The sequence below is a fragment of the Tauraco erythrolophus genome, chromosome 11 (assembly GCF_009769465.1).
Source record: "Tauraco erythrolophus isolate bTauEry1 chromosome 11, bTauEry1.pri, whole genome shotgun sequence".
Lineage (NCBI taxonomy): Eukaryota > Metazoa > Chordata > Aves > Musophagiformes > Musophagidae > Tauraco > Tauraco erythrolophus.
The window spans coordinates 17,901,818-17,918,085 of record NC_141475.1 but is presented as its reverse complement, the minus strand read 5'-3'; the positions used below and the strand labels follow the sequence as shown (position 1 = coordinate 17,918,085).

Sequence of the window (16,268 nt, the reverse complement as noted above, 5' to 3'; positions counted from 1 at the left end):
TTTTTTTTTTTTCTCTCCTCTCTACTTTACTGGAGAAGGAGAGACTGTGAGTTTTAGTTGGTGGATCAGCCTAAAACCATGACATAATATTAGAATGGCATCCTAGATATGGAAGTCCCAGTCTGCTGCTGAAATTGCTGCAATAGACTTTAACTTGGGAGATTGTCAGGACTTTAGGAAAAATTACCAGCGATTTGCATCTCTAAAGTGTGGTCCCACACTTCTGTTTATAACCTGTGTGTTAGAATGTGTTTCTCTGTGGCCAAGGGCATGTAATCCTCCTGGCCCCAGGTGCGGGCACTGAGTCTGAGTTGCCTTTTATTTGCTGTGCAGGTGTGACTTGAGCGTTGCTAACCTGGGAGACAACCCCTTGGAACTGTAGCTGCCATAGTCTTGAGTTTTCAGGTTAACACCTCCTTTCCCTCCAATGTAATTAAGGAAATTACTGCCTGTGCCTATGTACATGTGCTTGCATCTCTGGGAACCCTTGCTGGGCTGGCCTAGTTCAGCTTGCTCCTCTTTTTCTCCTGCATCTCAAGAGTGTGATGTTCGAGCATGATGCTCCCCGGTGCATGCACTGGCCTTTTTCCTGGATGGATTGATCGGATTTCCAGTAAAGACAAACAAAGTCAGAGATCTAACAGTGCTGAGCTCTCCAGCCCAGCCTGCTGCGCTCAGCTCCTTATACGGACAAAAAGAGGAAGAGGAAAAGAGGGCGCAGTGTGAATACCAGACATACGATGCATTCCTCCCAGCTGCATGCTCAGAATTTGCTTTTTGCTGGTCAGTGGACCCTCAGCACGTCCATTAATTCAAACTCTGTATCGTTTAGCAGGGAGAGGGAAGCCAGGATTGAACTGACTCTGGGCAAGACTTCATTGTCTTGTATAAGGGAATTTCTTTTCTGCAAGTGTTCATTCTTTGGTGGGGGACAGAGGAGGGAAGGTGCTGGGATGAGGAAGGAGAAAGGAGACTGGGTCATCGTGCAGCTTGCTATGACTTCTGGCAAGCTGCAAGCAGATAGACTGCAATTACATCTATTTTCTTGTCCTAAAAATCAATCTGATTCATCATTAGCCTCTGCCTTTAAATTATATTTTTCCCTGAGTAGCATCTTCCAGTTAGTGGGAGGCGTAAGGTAGATAAGGGAATTGATCCTGGTACTTCATTCATAATCTGGCTTCAGCCTTTCCTCTGCATGCAGCCTTCATTGCTTGAATAAACGTGAGCATGAATGGGGCTGCTCTTCCACGAGCTCAGACGGTAGGTATGAAGCACAGGCCCTGTACTTAGTAGATATGGGCCCTGATGTCTCCAAGTGTGCCCGGGGTTCTGAAGCACTGGTTTGTTAGCTCAAGTTTAGCATTCTCTTGAGAGTTTTGAATGAGGAAGGTCAGGCCAGTCCATCACTTCTCCTGGTTTGCCAGTGACTCATGGTGTGCAAAGATACCTCCTTCAATGACAGGGGAGCCGAACCGCCATGGCAGGTGTTTGTGGTTTCCTAGATGGTTTGGAAGCCAAACTGTGGACTGGAAGCCACAGCAGAGTGAATCATGGCACTGTCTGTGCACGAGCCACCCACCAGCACCTGGGGCCATGTTAGCAGGGGCACTTCTAGCCAGCCAATTCCAAAGGGAGAGCTGTTCCAAGACCGTGGATGTCACCTGTGCTTCCTGGTGCATCTTTCCGTGGATGCTCTGTGTGTTTCCTGGGAGGGCCAAGTAGGTGGGACAATTGAGCAATTGTCACTCAGCCAAAAGGCATTTCTAGTAGGGGGGGAAAACAGCCTAACAACTTTGAGTCATGTTTTATTGCCTTGGGATCAGAGTGCCTGGAAAGCAATTCTCTATTGTCTCTTCGCAGGCCTTGTGGAGGTGATGATGCTACTTAATTTCACGAGCTCCTTTCATCTAGCTCCTGCACCATGCTTTCCCATCTCGAGGATGGGCTGTGACAGCACTTGACTAAGGCAATCTGTGTAGCTTTGTGAGGATCCCATCTGTTTCTCTACTTGACAGCTGGGTTGTTCTGTGTTACTTGCCTTCTTGCTTTCCTGTAAAATCAAGCACGTTATTAGGATCCGAAATAGTAGCTCCTCTGGGCCATGTTGTAATAGGAGAGTGTTTCACGATGACAAGTTCCAGCATTGCATGAAGGCAAAGCCCTTTTATACATGCGAGGAAATAACAATCTGTTGGCAGGTCATGTGTGGCTCAGCTCTTTGAACTTCTACATTATCAAGTGTGTGCTGTCTCTCTTCTTAGAGACTGTTCTTTGCAACAAGCATTGTAAATTATCCAGCGAGGATAATAGCGGAGTTTGATGCTAGAAGAAAGAGGAATGAATGGCAAATTTATGCTAATGAAAACATCTGTTGAATATTCTTGTTACTCTTTCCTCATCCATCCTCACACACATCCAGAGGTTGTCTAAAGCAAGGTGGAGTAGAGAGACTTTATTGTGGACCTTAGGCTCTTGCAAATTGATAGCTACAGGTGCACAGCAAAACATTTGGGGTAGAACTGACAGGTTCCATTTCACATAAGTACGTTCTTGAGCGCTTTCCAATACCTGAAACTTAATGGTGCTCCTTTTGTGTTAGCCAGGCAGTTGGACAGTGGGCTTGGTGAGTGTTGGATTTGAAGTGCCTGAATTTCTTGACTGTCTGAGCTCTTGATGATGATATTGATATGGATGATGGCTACCAGGTGATAGCAGGAGATTAGCAAACTGGGAGGATTGGGTATGCTGGTAGTGTCCTGTAGGAGGTGAGGATAGCGGTTGCTTGGGGTGCTGGACTTGCAGTTGGGTTCCTATGTGCATCTGATGCCCTCCTAAAGATGGGGAGATCCAGCTGCCCTGTCTGCTGCAGCTGGTGTTGGATGAAAGGTTGGATGAGAGCTGCACTTGGGCAAAGCCCCAGCTGTGAGTCGGGTGTTCTGGCTTCACGTTGTGGGAAGCCAATGAGACTGGTGGGGAAAATGAGTGTCAGGACTCCACTCCTCTGTTGCCAGTGGGTGTATTGCTCGTAGAAGGCTTTCATATGCTGCATATTCCTGACCTGTGTGCATGGTTAAGGACCATCATGCATTTTGTGGGTACTGAAGGGTCCCAGCCTCTCTCTTGCTTCCACTTCTGCTCGGTTTAAATGGGAGCAAATCTCCCCCAATTGCTTTTCTGATGCAACAAAACACTGGAACTAGTGAAGAAGGAGGAAGAGACAGGTGACTGGTAAATATTTCTGTAAATGAAGTGGTTTTGTTTCCTGAATGTTATCTTCTTTCTGGGGGAAAAAAAAGGTAATTCAATAAACACAAAGCAGGTGACATGTTTGCACCCTCTAAGTGCAGGGGAATGCTGAGCTGCTGATGCCTTTTCTTTATTTATATTTTTTGTGGTACTGCCTCAGGGTGTCTTACTAGAAGTAGGGGCCATTGCTATTAGACAATCCTGTAAAACAGCTGTAATAATTGCATAATGTTCTCTAATGCTGTCAGTTTTATAACTATTCATAGATTTATTTTTTTTTAAAGCCATGAGGGACTGTCTCTGCACACATCATTGATTTTGCTAATAAAATCTTATATTTTAATGGTACGTTTCATTGGAAAAACATCAACTGCTCCATAAAATGAAGACTCATAGTATCGTGGGATGGGAATGTTTCCTGTTGTCTTGATGGAGAGGTTCATCTAGATGGATTTATTTGGTCGCTTAACAGCTATTGGGGAAAGGTACAAAATCAGATGCCTCATCTCCTCTGTTCCGGCCTCTCTGACCAGGGGCTTGGAGTTCTGTGTCCAGCTCTTACCCTTTGTTTTCTCAGTGGACTGCTGTGATGGTCTCACAACTGTCCCTTGAGTCTGTCCATGATGCAGAAGGGTGCTGCATGGCTGGTACTGAGCTCAGTGTGACTATGGGAACAGAAGTAGCCATGTGGTTCCAGCCCGGCATTGTGCCAGAGGCACGTGCAGCACAGCTGTCCCCTGCCCAGTTCACTTATTTCATGGGGCATCAGCCCTCCTCCACCTTGATTTCATTTTTTTTCCTTTCAACCCACAAGAAGCAGCTCCTGGCCAATGGCTCTGATCTTTGCCAAATTGTGCCTCTGCTTTCTTAAACGTCTCTCCCAAGCTCCCAGTTTCCCTGGGCTCCTGAGGACTGTGGAGATTAATGTGCCTGACACAGAAGGGTGGTGAGACTCCCAGGGCTGTCATCGCTCCCTGCCCTCCCTGATCAGGGAGGTATGAGGGCTAGGGGATCTGTGGTTTGCAGAGGGGATCTCAGTGCATTGCTCTAGGCTGCTGATGGAGGGTGTGCTGGAGGAGAACGTCCCACCAGCGTGAAGGCGATGCAGCCCTGTGCCCACACAACTTTACTTGCTGCAGGGAGTGGGGATGGTGCTTAAAACCTGTTAAAAATGCTTCCAGGTATGAGGAGAGGACAGCTGTTGGACCATGGCCCCCATGGTGTCTCCAGTGGTCCCACCATGCGAGGTTCCTAGCCAGCTCCTATGACCATAGGTCAACTGTTCAAGTGGAGGATGTTGTTTCTATTCAAGGACCACAGGCAAGTTAAACTGCCACCATCCAGGATCAACTAGGATCTTGGCTAGCCTCAGACTGAGCTTTCTGGCCCTTGCTAGCTGAGCTCTGCAGGAGCCTGGATCAGCAGAACATTAGCTTAGATCATGCTGCAAGCCCGGCTCATGCAAAAGGGCCCAGAGTGAGGTGAATCTGGGCGCTGCTCTGGTTTGTTTTTCCAGATGCTGCTCTGCCATTAAGTAGCTTTTCCTCTGTAAGGCAGCGGTCGGTGTAGAACTGGCAGTCAGAGAGCCACTGCTGAGCCAAAACTCCGGTCTTGTATTTTGCAGTAATTAGCAGGTTTGAGCACGTCCTTAGTTCAGCAAAAAAAAAGCTGGGAGATGACACAATTTCTGTTTCCTTGTATTTATTTATTTAGAGAGCGTGTGTGGTGTATTTCAGGGAATGTTTAGCATTCAGATTCATAGAGCTGAATCCGATTTAGTTTTCCAAGAGACAGCCCAGTTGTCCGTAGCAACCTGAAATTGATTTCCCCCCCCCGCCTACCAAAAGCTGTTCCCTCTTGAATCATCCCTTTAATTTAACACGGCTAACAGGATGTCCCTGCGTGCGCAAACTTTTTTTTTTTTAACAAGTAACCTAGGCAAAGAGAATTTCTTATTTGAGCGACAGCCCTGACTCTGTCTTTATTGCTGCTTGGCATTAGTCCTTTCCGCGCCATCTCTTTGTGACTTGTTTCAGGCTGCTATCGTTATGGGTTAATCACTGCTGCCGTGCAGGGAGACCTCCCGCCCATGCCACCTTGTCCACCTCCTCTCCTCAGCGGCAGGTCCCTCTTTGGCAGGAAGCCCTTTGGGCTGCCCCGCTCTCCCCAGCCTCTGCTCTGCAGGTTGGCCTGGTGTGTGCAATCATGCCAAAAAATACACTGTTTTGTGCTGCGCTGTCCCCTCCCATGCAACGGTGCTGGCATGTGGCTCTGGCGATGGCACGCACCAAGGAGTGTGGCCAACACTCCTTGCAACACCAATGCACCACGCAGCTCTTCGTCCCGACTCGAGGAAGAGGGATGAGGCATGCTGCTGTTCAGGGCAATGACATCATTGTTGCGTCCTCCTCACCTTTTGCTAAATTAGGGTGGTTGGGGCCGCGAGCTGCTGGTGGCTCTGCTGCAGAGACCTGGTGTGGGGGAGACAGCTGCCTCGGGCACGGCGCTGTCGGTGTGTGTAGCCTGGGGTGTGTACAGGCCCGGACATAACTGTGCTCTGGGTTGACCTTGCTGAATATTTTAAGCTGAAAAAGCATTATAATACTGCTGCTTACAGTCTTCTCAGGCTTGCACTGCTTGCGCTCTGATTTCCCATGTTAGGTCTCTGCTCCCATCAAAATCTCTTTTTTGCGGGTATTTACAGCTAAAGCGTTGGAGTTGCATCGAAGGAGGCTGGTTGGAAGGTGTTTGGGAAGAATGGGAAGATCTGCAGTACTGTTTTGCTCCTGTTGATAAAAGAAATCTGTGTCCTTGCCCTGTCTGTGGTGCCTGAGGACTCCAAGGAAACAACTTGCCTTGTCAGAGGAGCACCAGGGATGAGGAATTTGGGACACGTGTGCTTTTGCTATCTGGAAGACTGACTACACTTAAGTTTTGGAAGAGCAACAGCTTGCACGTGTTCAGCAGAGGCAGCAACCTTTTCCTATGATTGCTTGCCCCTGGTTTTTGCACACCATTGCAAGGCAGTATAGTCTTTCTCCTGTGCTCTTAGTCCTTACCCTGCTCATTACAGAGCAGTGTGTTGGAGGAGATGTTGCTGGGCTGGCACAAGGTGTGCTGTGGTAGCAGTTGTCCCACCTGAACTTGTCCCCATTGACTCTTCCACATGAAGAGAAGCCAGCTGCTGCTTTGCATCTACACTTAGGCCATTAGCACAAATTGCACCAATTTGTGCTGTGAAATGTCTGCCTTTTCCTGGCTTGTTTTCTCAAAAGGGAAAAAAAAAAAAAGTGCACAGAATCAGTATGGCAGAGTCTTCAGTTGCATGTTCACCTGCTGTCGCTTCGAGAGGAAACCACGTCACCCAACGTGCCTGGTGTACGGCACTTGTTGAGAAGATGGTTATTTAATCTTTCTGTTTTTTTCACATTAGTCAAAAAAATGATTTATTTAATGTACATCATCTGAACGTTTCACTGAATAAGCTACCCAAAAAGGTTAATCTCCAATTCTGTGCTGCTTTTACTGTCACATCCAACTGCTTCGAAGACAGTAATGAGTGTATCTCTAATGATGATTTTCAGATGTGAAGGTAGCGGAGGAATCTACTACTTTCAGATGCCAAAACTGATACTTACAAGGCCTGTTTTCTCAGAGTACTTCATGTTTTGTAACGCTGTACGTGGTTATAGTACAAGTCTCTATTAGAGATGGAACAGAGGATCTCAATCCGTGACTGCTAGTTCTTGTCTCTTCTGGATGTGGTCTCTCCGTGTCTTTAGTTAGCCAGAAAAGGCACAGCAACAAATATCTGGGAAAAATTTGATAGATGTGACTTTCCTCTTGTTGTTCAGGAGGTCTATGACAGAGGTATAAACATGGTCTAATCTTTCAAAGTGATGCTTAGCTGCCAGATCATGAACCAACCTTTCTGGTCTCCTTACCATTGCCTACCTTGCGTGCACCCCATCTTCTGAAAACTGAATGAAGGTGAGGAGGCCACTGTCCCACATGGTTGTGAACTCCTTTTCCGTATGACCCAGCTTTTATACACCACTAGCAAGTAGTGTAAACGTTGCTCCACATCTCAGTGAGCTTCCATGTGTCCTTGTTTGCGTTTGTCCCTTCAGCATGAGCACTGCCTGCCTGAGAGCTGGGTTTAGAGCTGTGTACGACCTGGCTGGGATATGCAGAAGTTCCTCGACTGTTGTCTGTAACTTCTGACAGAGGGATATTTGTAAATTTAAATGCTTCCTCCCAAAAGTATCAAAGGAACTAAGGCCACTTTGCAGCATGAACATGAAAGGCTTTCGCACACTAGTGCAGCGAGGATTGCCATGGAGTACAAAGGCTTTTGCTAATCGCTTCTAATGCCTTTCAAGTTTATGCCTCATTTTTTCCCCTTTTTCAGACAGCCTCCCAGAGTACTGAGGCTTCAGTGACTGACTCACCAAGTAATTAACAGGAGGAGGACTCCATTTCTGAAACTTTTGAACACCTCTTTTAATTTTCTTAAACCAGCCATTACCCTGGCCAGGTTCCAGTTTGTGTAATTACATTTGACCTAACTTAATCCCTTGGCAGTTTCAATTGCATGTGGTAGTCATCTTGGCTCCCTGTCATGGGCTGCCATTCAATGCTACTCGTGGATTTCAACAGCTGTTTTAATTCAGCCATAGAAATTGGTGTATTTTCTTGGTGGAAGCACTCTTCGCCTCTCTGTCCCTTGCTGAACATCCTTATCTCACTAGTATTTTGGGAGGTGATGTGTCTGGTGCTGCAGATGGTCTTGTTGAAGCCCCTGGAGCTACTTTCACCCTTAAAGATGGGCATGTATTTAAACTCTTTTATTAATTGACCATCATATGTTTTGAGATTGCTTTGAGTTCATCGAAATACGTGTATTGCTCAATATCCTCAGCTACTGTGTGCTGTAGGGACGTTATTGGTGCAGATATTCATCTTTAGCCTTGGAACAGCTCTTCTGTTATCAAATCTGTGCTAAATAGCAGTGTATCACCTTCCTGTGCTGACAGCAGTTGGACTGGCTGTAAGCACTGGCATTGGTAAGAGTGGAAATGATCAAGGAAAGCAAAAGCCCAGGGCAGCTGAGAAGGATTGAAAAGGAAGAAAAAAAACCCCAAACCATCCCAGGTGGAAACTTGGCGATGGACAAAGTGCAGTAGCAAGAGGGATAGTCAGATGGGTGGTGCAGGCAAGAGAAGATGCTGAGTTGTTGCATTGGCACATCCTTAGATGTGCAATAGGCATCTTGTTTTCACAGCAGATGGCAAATTCAGTGTTTCTTGGCTTTAGCCCTCAGAAAAGGTATATTTGTTACAAAACCACTTGATCCCTTGGGGCTAGCATCAGCTCCTGCTAAGGGGAGACAGGAATTTAGATGGGGTGGCGTCCAAAAGGTGATCTGCTGGTGAAAGATGCTGTTGTGGCACATGGTCTGCTACTGCCTGTCTCTGTTTTTCTGGGAGCCTCCAAAAGTAGGAAGGCAAGTGTATTATTGCTGCTGTCCTTTATTGCTTGTTCTCTCTCATGAGACTTTGGATGTTTTTGTTTCTCAGAGCTCTCCCCTGTGCTTCCTAACACTGCTCATGTTAAATCCTTTTTTTGTTCTTTCCTCATTGTCATGAAACCTTTGGATTCAGAAGAAAGATTTCTTTTTGCTAGATAGGTCATCCTGAAGTTCAGGAGGTAAGGACTATGTTGTGAACACAAAAGTTACTTGATCTTACCATCAGACCTGACTTCTCCTCTGGGTCCCTCCCATAATTATACACACTCAAATCAGAGTAGACTAGAAATCTTGCCTCTATTGGCTTCAGTGACACTGTAAATAAAGTCACCAGTGACAACATTAAGATTTGTCCTCTATCACAGTGAATAAAGCTTTGGAGTTGGAGCCATTTGATTTTGATGTGTACTGGGTATTGCTTATAGCTTGGCAGAACTTTCTGCAAAGTCGGTGAGGACTTTGTTTCCTAGAATACAGGTTTATCAAACCCTCATGGTGGTTGTCAGAGAAAACGTGGCACATGATGTATCTACAGTCATTGATGTTGCTTTTGAAGATCTGTTCGAATGTTAAATAATGGGGTGGAAGAAATTGCGCTTCAGAGTTGTTGGTTTTTCCCTTCTACTGGACCCTCTGCTTACCATCCTGAAGACAAATCCTTTCTTCTTTTTATTTCAGAGTACTTTATAACTACTGGGTGCGTCCGAATGCATCAGCCTTTGGACGTGAGCATCTTCTCTTGAAACAGCGTTGTGATATCCTGGCTGCCTGTTCTCTCAGGGTAAGAAAAGAAATATACACGCAGAGACACAAGATTAAGAACATGCTTTGAGCAGAAGCAGAATGGCAGAGGGGGAAAGCCACGCTGGTGCCTCAGCTCGTAAATTTTGGAAATAGTGAACTTGTTGTGGAGAGAGTGAATAAACTATAAATCTGCCCACTGTAAATAAGACAAATTACAAGCTTAAGTTGCAGTAAGAGAAATTTAGATGAGACATTAGTAAATGTTCTTCTACATTAAGAGTAGCTGAGTGCTGGAGTGGATTGGCTGGGGAGCTGAGGAAGTTTCAGACGGAACACTTTAAGAGCAAGTTAGCGAAGTTCCATCAGATATGCTTTTAGGACAACTGGTCCTTCCATGTGATGCGTAAGTGGACTAGTTGACTTCTGGAGAGTCCTCCTAACCTATTGATGACTGGAAACTGGAGAACGTGAAATTCTTATCGTAGCAACCTTATTCAAAACAGATAAGGTAAAAGGCAAAGCTCAGTGTGTCTGTGCAGAAGCAGCTGCCTGGTCTGATGATGAGCTTTGATGCAACAGCAATTAACTCTGGTGCTCAGTGTCTTTATTACCTGAATGGTGATGCTTTTTTTGAGGGAAGTGCAAGCTCCTGGAAAAGAAGTTCAGTCCTTGGCATGTAATGTAAACTTACGATAAAATCAGGAGGTTGTATCAATTCTGGTTCCTTTAAAGCATGTTCCTGAGAGTTTGGGTCTCTTCTGTGATCCATGTATGGGCTTTATTCTTACTTCAGGTGGGTAATCTCTTCTGCTTTACTGTGACATTAGAACACAGTGCCACAGATACAGGTATACTGAGCAAAATACAAATATCGCGTGGAACACGCAGACAGGAACCATATTATTTCCCTTCCTCTTTGTTTCCAGAAGCTGATGAGATGGTGGAGAGTTTAATTTTTCTTTTTCTTGTTCTTTTCTTCCTGTTCTCCATTGCGTTTCTTTGTCCTGTCTTGACAGCAAATGCAACAGACTTTTTCTCTATTTAGAAATACTACCTCACCAGCTGGCTCTTGAAATGATGTCCTGAAGATGGCTGCTCGTTTCATTCCCTTGCTTCTTCCTCGCTCCCCTGGGAGCTGCAGATGTCAAATCCAGCCTGGGCTCAGGCAGCCTCTGAGCCATCAGCATGAAAAGAGTGGGGTTCAGGTGCTTCATCTTCCTTGTGTGGTTAAGAAGAATATTGAGATACCTGTCCTGTCTCATAGGACACTTGGAATTCAATGGGAAATTTTTCATCCTCCTTTGGACTTTGTTTGGGATTCATCTGGTTTCTCTAATATTTACCTTTCGTCCTTAATGTCAGCAAACCCTGGTGTCTCCCCTGGAGTTATACCAGTGTCTTATTGTTCACTATCATCTGTTAGCAGAGATAAGCTGTTGCGTCTCGAGGGTATAGGAACGTGGAGGAAACTTTCAAATAGCTCTAAGAAATGCAGATGGTGTCAAGAAAGAAATAAGGGGATGCCTTTCTGAAGTCACCTTTGTACATTTTTTTCCCTCTTTTTTTTTTTTTCTCTTGAGCTTTTCAATTCCTGCAGCTATCTGCTCAAATCTTGAAAGCAAATGCATTCATGGAAAGATACAATGTACTGTGTGCCCCCTGATCTTTTGATCTCAATCAATCAAATAAATCTAAGACCTTGCAGTTCACCTTGTTGCAAGGACGCTTAATAAGCTGAGGGGTTGTGCCAATGGCAGTGATGGTTTTCCAGCCTTGTGCTTTTTTATCGTTATTGTTATTATTTTTTATGATTCTGACCTTTTGGACTGGTCAGGGTAAGATTATTTGCAAAGAATACTCCATAAATATGCCTGTCAGGACCAGAGTTAACATTCAAGCTTTGCTGCTTAGCAAAAGAAAACAATATGCCAAAGTTCAATTTAGATTTCCCTTCAGGACTGAAAATAATGACAAGACTCACTTAATATGGCAGAGATGAGTCCTGCTGCCTTTATGGGAGTGGTTGCCTTACGGTCCCGCAGCTCGTTGCAGCTATGTGCCTGGTTAACTTGTTGGGTATGCCTGATGATTTGGCATCTGACATCTTGTGCTGGGCCTGACTTGGGGAAGAGGATCCCCGAGGTGCATCTCCTGGCTCTCCAAGGTGCAAGCTCAGTTGACTATGTAGTTTTCCTTGATTTTTGCAACTGAATATTCCTTTTCTTCTAATGCTGTGCTCCTTGCTTACACCTGCAAATGAGGTTTTGTGGAGCTGTTCTAAGCTCTGTGTCCCACAAACTAGTCCTGTTTCCATCCTTGCACTCTGAGCACAAGCTGGCATGAGTTGCAAGTGTTGCTCAAGAAAGTCCCAGCACGTCCTGGTGTGTTGTGAGTAGTGCCCTGTAGGTCGCTCGTTGTGATCTTTGAGCACTTTGGGAATCCCAGGTTTTGGTGGGCAGCTGGTTGGGTTTTCACCACTGTAATTACTCATCAAAACAGTTCCTAGACATTTCCCACCTAATATTTGCCACCAGGGAGGCTTGTAGTGTCCAGCAGCGAGAATCTTGCTTGTCTGTCAAAGTATAATGGTGCTTAACAATGTTTATGTGGTCCTGTCAGCAGAATTGACTTCTAGGGGTGAGAGCAACACGAGGAATGAAGTTGGGAGCCAGCAGCTGCTATTCAAGCATTAACCTGCCGTGTCTGAAAACCACACCATTCTGTTGTGTAGAAATGGTCTCTCTATAGAGCCTGGCCATAGATGTAAATATAGTTTGTTAGAAGCATATGGCTCTTCTGGGGTTATTTTTTCGTCCTTTCATAGGTGAGAACGTGACGGTGTTGAAAACCTCTTGCTTTACCTACAGGAAAGTGTATGGCAGTGGAGCCCCGAGGTTGGGTCTGAGACCCATGGGTTTGGCCAAAAAAAAACCCCCAAACCTACATTTGGTGAAAGGCAGCTTGTTCCCTGAAAAAATTATGCCCTCGATTGAGAAATCAGAATTGGACTAGGTGGTGAAATAACGGTGGAAAACGCAATGCGACTTGGGGAAAGTCATGTGGCACCTCAGTAGCAAATCCCCTGCGACGGCCCGCTGGCTCTGGGTCCACCTCTGCAATGCTGTAACTTGCAGTGAAACAGAGGGATCTGGTTCCTTGTCAACATGGGCTGAAAACTTAAAAATAAAAGAAATAAATTAGGTTTTAGTCTCATCTTGAAATCCAAAAGCTGTTCCTCCAGCGCCTGTAAATAACTTAACCCTTTGCTGGATTTACCTGCCTTGCACATAAAACAAGAGATACTTGGAAGAATTGATCATTACCTGCCCTGCACATAAACTCAGATATTTGGAAAAATTGATGACCGAGGGTGGCGGAGCAATGCCTTCACTTGATAGGTGCCGCTGCAGCCTATCAAGCCTGGTGGCCTTGCCATGAGTTGGGGAGAGGTGTCCCCATCCTCATGGATAGCTGCCATCCTCGAGGTGCCAAGGGGAAAAGCCCTCCAATATGCAGCAGTTTTGCATGGCCCAGGCACTGACACTCTTTTTTTCTTATTCCAAAAGAGACTGGCAATTAGCAGCGGGGGTAATAGCCACCTGGAATTAAATTGTATGGAGGCATGAGAAATAGCAGGGTATATTTGGAAATATCTATTGCATATATATATATTCCTCTTAAGAAACATGTTGGAGATGCCATATCCATAAATACTAATAAGGCTGTTTGATTCCCATTTTCAGGTAAGATTAACATTTTATTGAGTATTATATCTGTCACATTCAATGCTTTAGTGTATCATCCTCTCGGGCTTATTAGCATAATTGCAGTGCTTAAGCAACAATAAAAATTTCAACAGTAAAATAGCAGTTAGCACAGGCAATTTGTTATCAAAAGCTTTTACTTAAGGACAGCTTCTGAGCATATTTATTATCAAGTTAGGGCTATATGTTATTTTTATTTAGAAAAACAAGAGGGAAACGTTGTAGGTTTGTTTTTTTTTTCTTTTTTTAATGACTAGATCAGAAGGCCTGAAAATTGGTCACAGCCTTTTTCTCTGTTTCTTAAAATCTCTCAGCAAATTTGCTTAGGGTGGGAAGATGAGATAACAAAACAGACTCAGGTCTGGAGCAGAGTTGCAATGTTAATAACTCAGCAGAACAATACCAGTAAGTCCTGATGCAGTCTCAAGCGCCCTTTTAAAATCCCCTCATCGCATCCTACGCTCTGAAGACACTGTCCTCCCCCTCCGTAACTGATGTCACTGTCATCACAGCAGGGCAAGGACAGGGGTGGCCCAGCCTTGTGCCCTGATGGTGCCCGCAGATGAGAGGAGGGACTGGACGGGACCCACGGGAAGATGGGACTTGGCTGTTGGAGCGGAGGAGTATGGTGTGGCTGTGTGACTGTGCTGCACGCTCCCCCTGTTTCTGTTCTCTCTTTGAGGACACATCGGGGAACAGTCCTTTCCCAGAAGATCTGTAGCAGACGTGAATGTTCATATGTCTGTGAGCATGCACCCTCTCGTGCACATACATGCATGTGGGCACCTACACAGAAAATCCCCATTGTCCCCATGACAAGGTTTCACGTGTGTATTTTAATTTTCAACAAAGGACATTCTGGGGGCAAGTTTTCTACGTGCATTTATGAAATTTTGCTTCATAAAGGAAGTGAGCTTTAAACAACACCAGAAGTCATAGAATCATAGAATGTCCTCAAAAGAAGAGGTACATCAAGAAAAGCACAAGTATTTGGTGAGAGGAAGACCATTGCTGTGATTGCTCGTGGGTAAATGCAAACCTGAATCTTTTGCAGTCCTCTAAGGTGACAGCCGACAGGGACATGCAATGTGTCATATTTATTCGAGTGAAACATGCCCCCTTTTCTGTCTGATTCCTTTGTGGGTGGAGGGTGTTTTCAGACCCCTGTTGGCGGAGGTGGCTCCTCAACATGCTTCAGCTTCTGCTTGACTTCTTCAGATTTTCACCCTCTGTTGTCCTTGTTCTTCCTCAGATCTGCGCACACCTCCAGCATCCCTAGTCTCCTCGACATTGCTGAAACTTGGGGTCTGTCTCCTCTCATGTGTTTTCCTCATCCTTCCTTGTTTTGGGAGACCTCCTCTGCCTTGTACTGCTTTTCAGAGGTCTGTCTCCCATTTTCTCAATGGCTGACTCATGGTGAACATGTCACTCTGCCATTTTGGTGTTACCCAACACCCATGATGAAGAGCTGCCAGAGCCCTGGCAATACCTTGGTTAGACTCACAGCCTGGATGAGCAAGAGGGTTAAGCTTGTCTGATTGTTTTGCTCCTATTTTGACTATTACCTAAGCTTACCCTATGAGGAGAAGTGAAGGCAGCGCTGCCCTGGGGCAGAAGCTCGTGTTCATAGTGAAACAGGATGTGCACACAGGTTGTAGGAATTGGGAAGGGAGTGTATAGAAACAGGTGAAACTAAACTGGGCACATATTAGAGAAGTGATGTGCTTGTGGGGCCCTCTTCACAAACCCTCTTCTGTGAATATGTGAAATTTGAAAGGAGCTGGCTGTTTCAGATCCCGTTTTTTTTAGGTACAAAAACCCATGTAATTCTTCAGAGATAAACTATATGTTTCAGATTCTTGAGCAGTCATGAGTATTGTGTTGGTACACAGCTCACTCTCACGAAACTGCCTAGTACTGCATGGTGTTTAGACTTACTGTCAACCAGAGAGCTTGATGATGATCCTGGGAAGAAGATCAAAATCACAGAAACTGACTGTGGTGAGCTAAACTTCCTGGGAACTTCAGTCTCACTGGAAATTTGACTATGATTTGGATTGTAATTGAAATCTGCACTCTCTGCCTCCGTAGTTAGCTCCAGGAATGAGGACTTGTTGCTGCTCTCCCAAGAGCAAGCAGATAATAAAACAGATAATAAACAGTCCTGCAGGTCCCCACTATTGCTCCTCTGGGTCTGTTTGTGTGGCTTAAGTAGTGTCCAACAGATTAGCTATCTGAGTGTCTCCTGCTTCTATCCAGCCTTGTAGCTAGATAGTGGTGTGTTGTCCTCTGCTGTGGCCAGGGAAGCAACCTTCTAGGTGCTGCGCACAGGCGGAGAGTTCTCACATCCATAGGACGAGCTGGGGGACCAGGGAAGGTGGTTTCTTGGAGTGTTGATGTGATTGAGGATGTTTCCATGTGGCTCCTACCTGAGATCTATAGTCCTCCAACAGTTTAGGTAGGAAGGACCTTGCAGGTCTCTCGTGCAGCCCTTGACTCAAAGCAGGGTTATATTCAAAGTTGGATGAAGTCGCTCAGGGCTTGTCACAGCAGTGGTGGTCTGGTGTGATCTTGAGGGGTGATGATGGTGTGTGCCTTGGTCAACAAGAAGAAATCTTATGGAGGGCTTTGGACGCTGCAGGCTGGTGTCAAGATAGTGGAGCAATGAGATTTCTGGGAGAGGGTCAGCTGAGAGCCAGGGTCTGAGCACTGCAGAGGCAGAGGTCCTACATCAAATTCCCCTTGTGAAGTGGGGAGCACCATGCTCACCTCCCACCGGGAGGACCGGTGCTACTGGATACTGGCTGCCATCGTAGCCACGGGGGAAACCATGTGGCTCTCCTTCTTGATGGACGGGGAGGGATGATGAGAGGAGAGGATCAGTGGCTGGAGCTGAGGCTGTGTGTGAACACGTCTTCATCGAGGAGGAAAGTGCCTGTGAGTTTCTTGCAGAGGAGAAAAAATGGGCAGAAAGAATTTAG

The 16,268-nt window shown here is 45.7% G+C and overlaps 1 protein-coding gene across 1 annotated transcript in view; it reads left to right on the top strand.

The window, feature by feature from the left end:
* LPP (LIM domain containing preferred translocation partner in lipoma) overlaps nt 1-16,268 on the top strand; it is a 348,054-nt gene that overhangs the window by 65,292 nt on the left and 266,494 nt on the right. Inside the window, exon 3 of the mRNA XM_086618391.1 lies at nt 9,458-9,560. The gene's annotated coding sequence lies outside the window, so the exon portion shown is untranslated. The remainder of the gene's footprint in view (nt 1-9,457; nt 9,561-16,268) is intronic.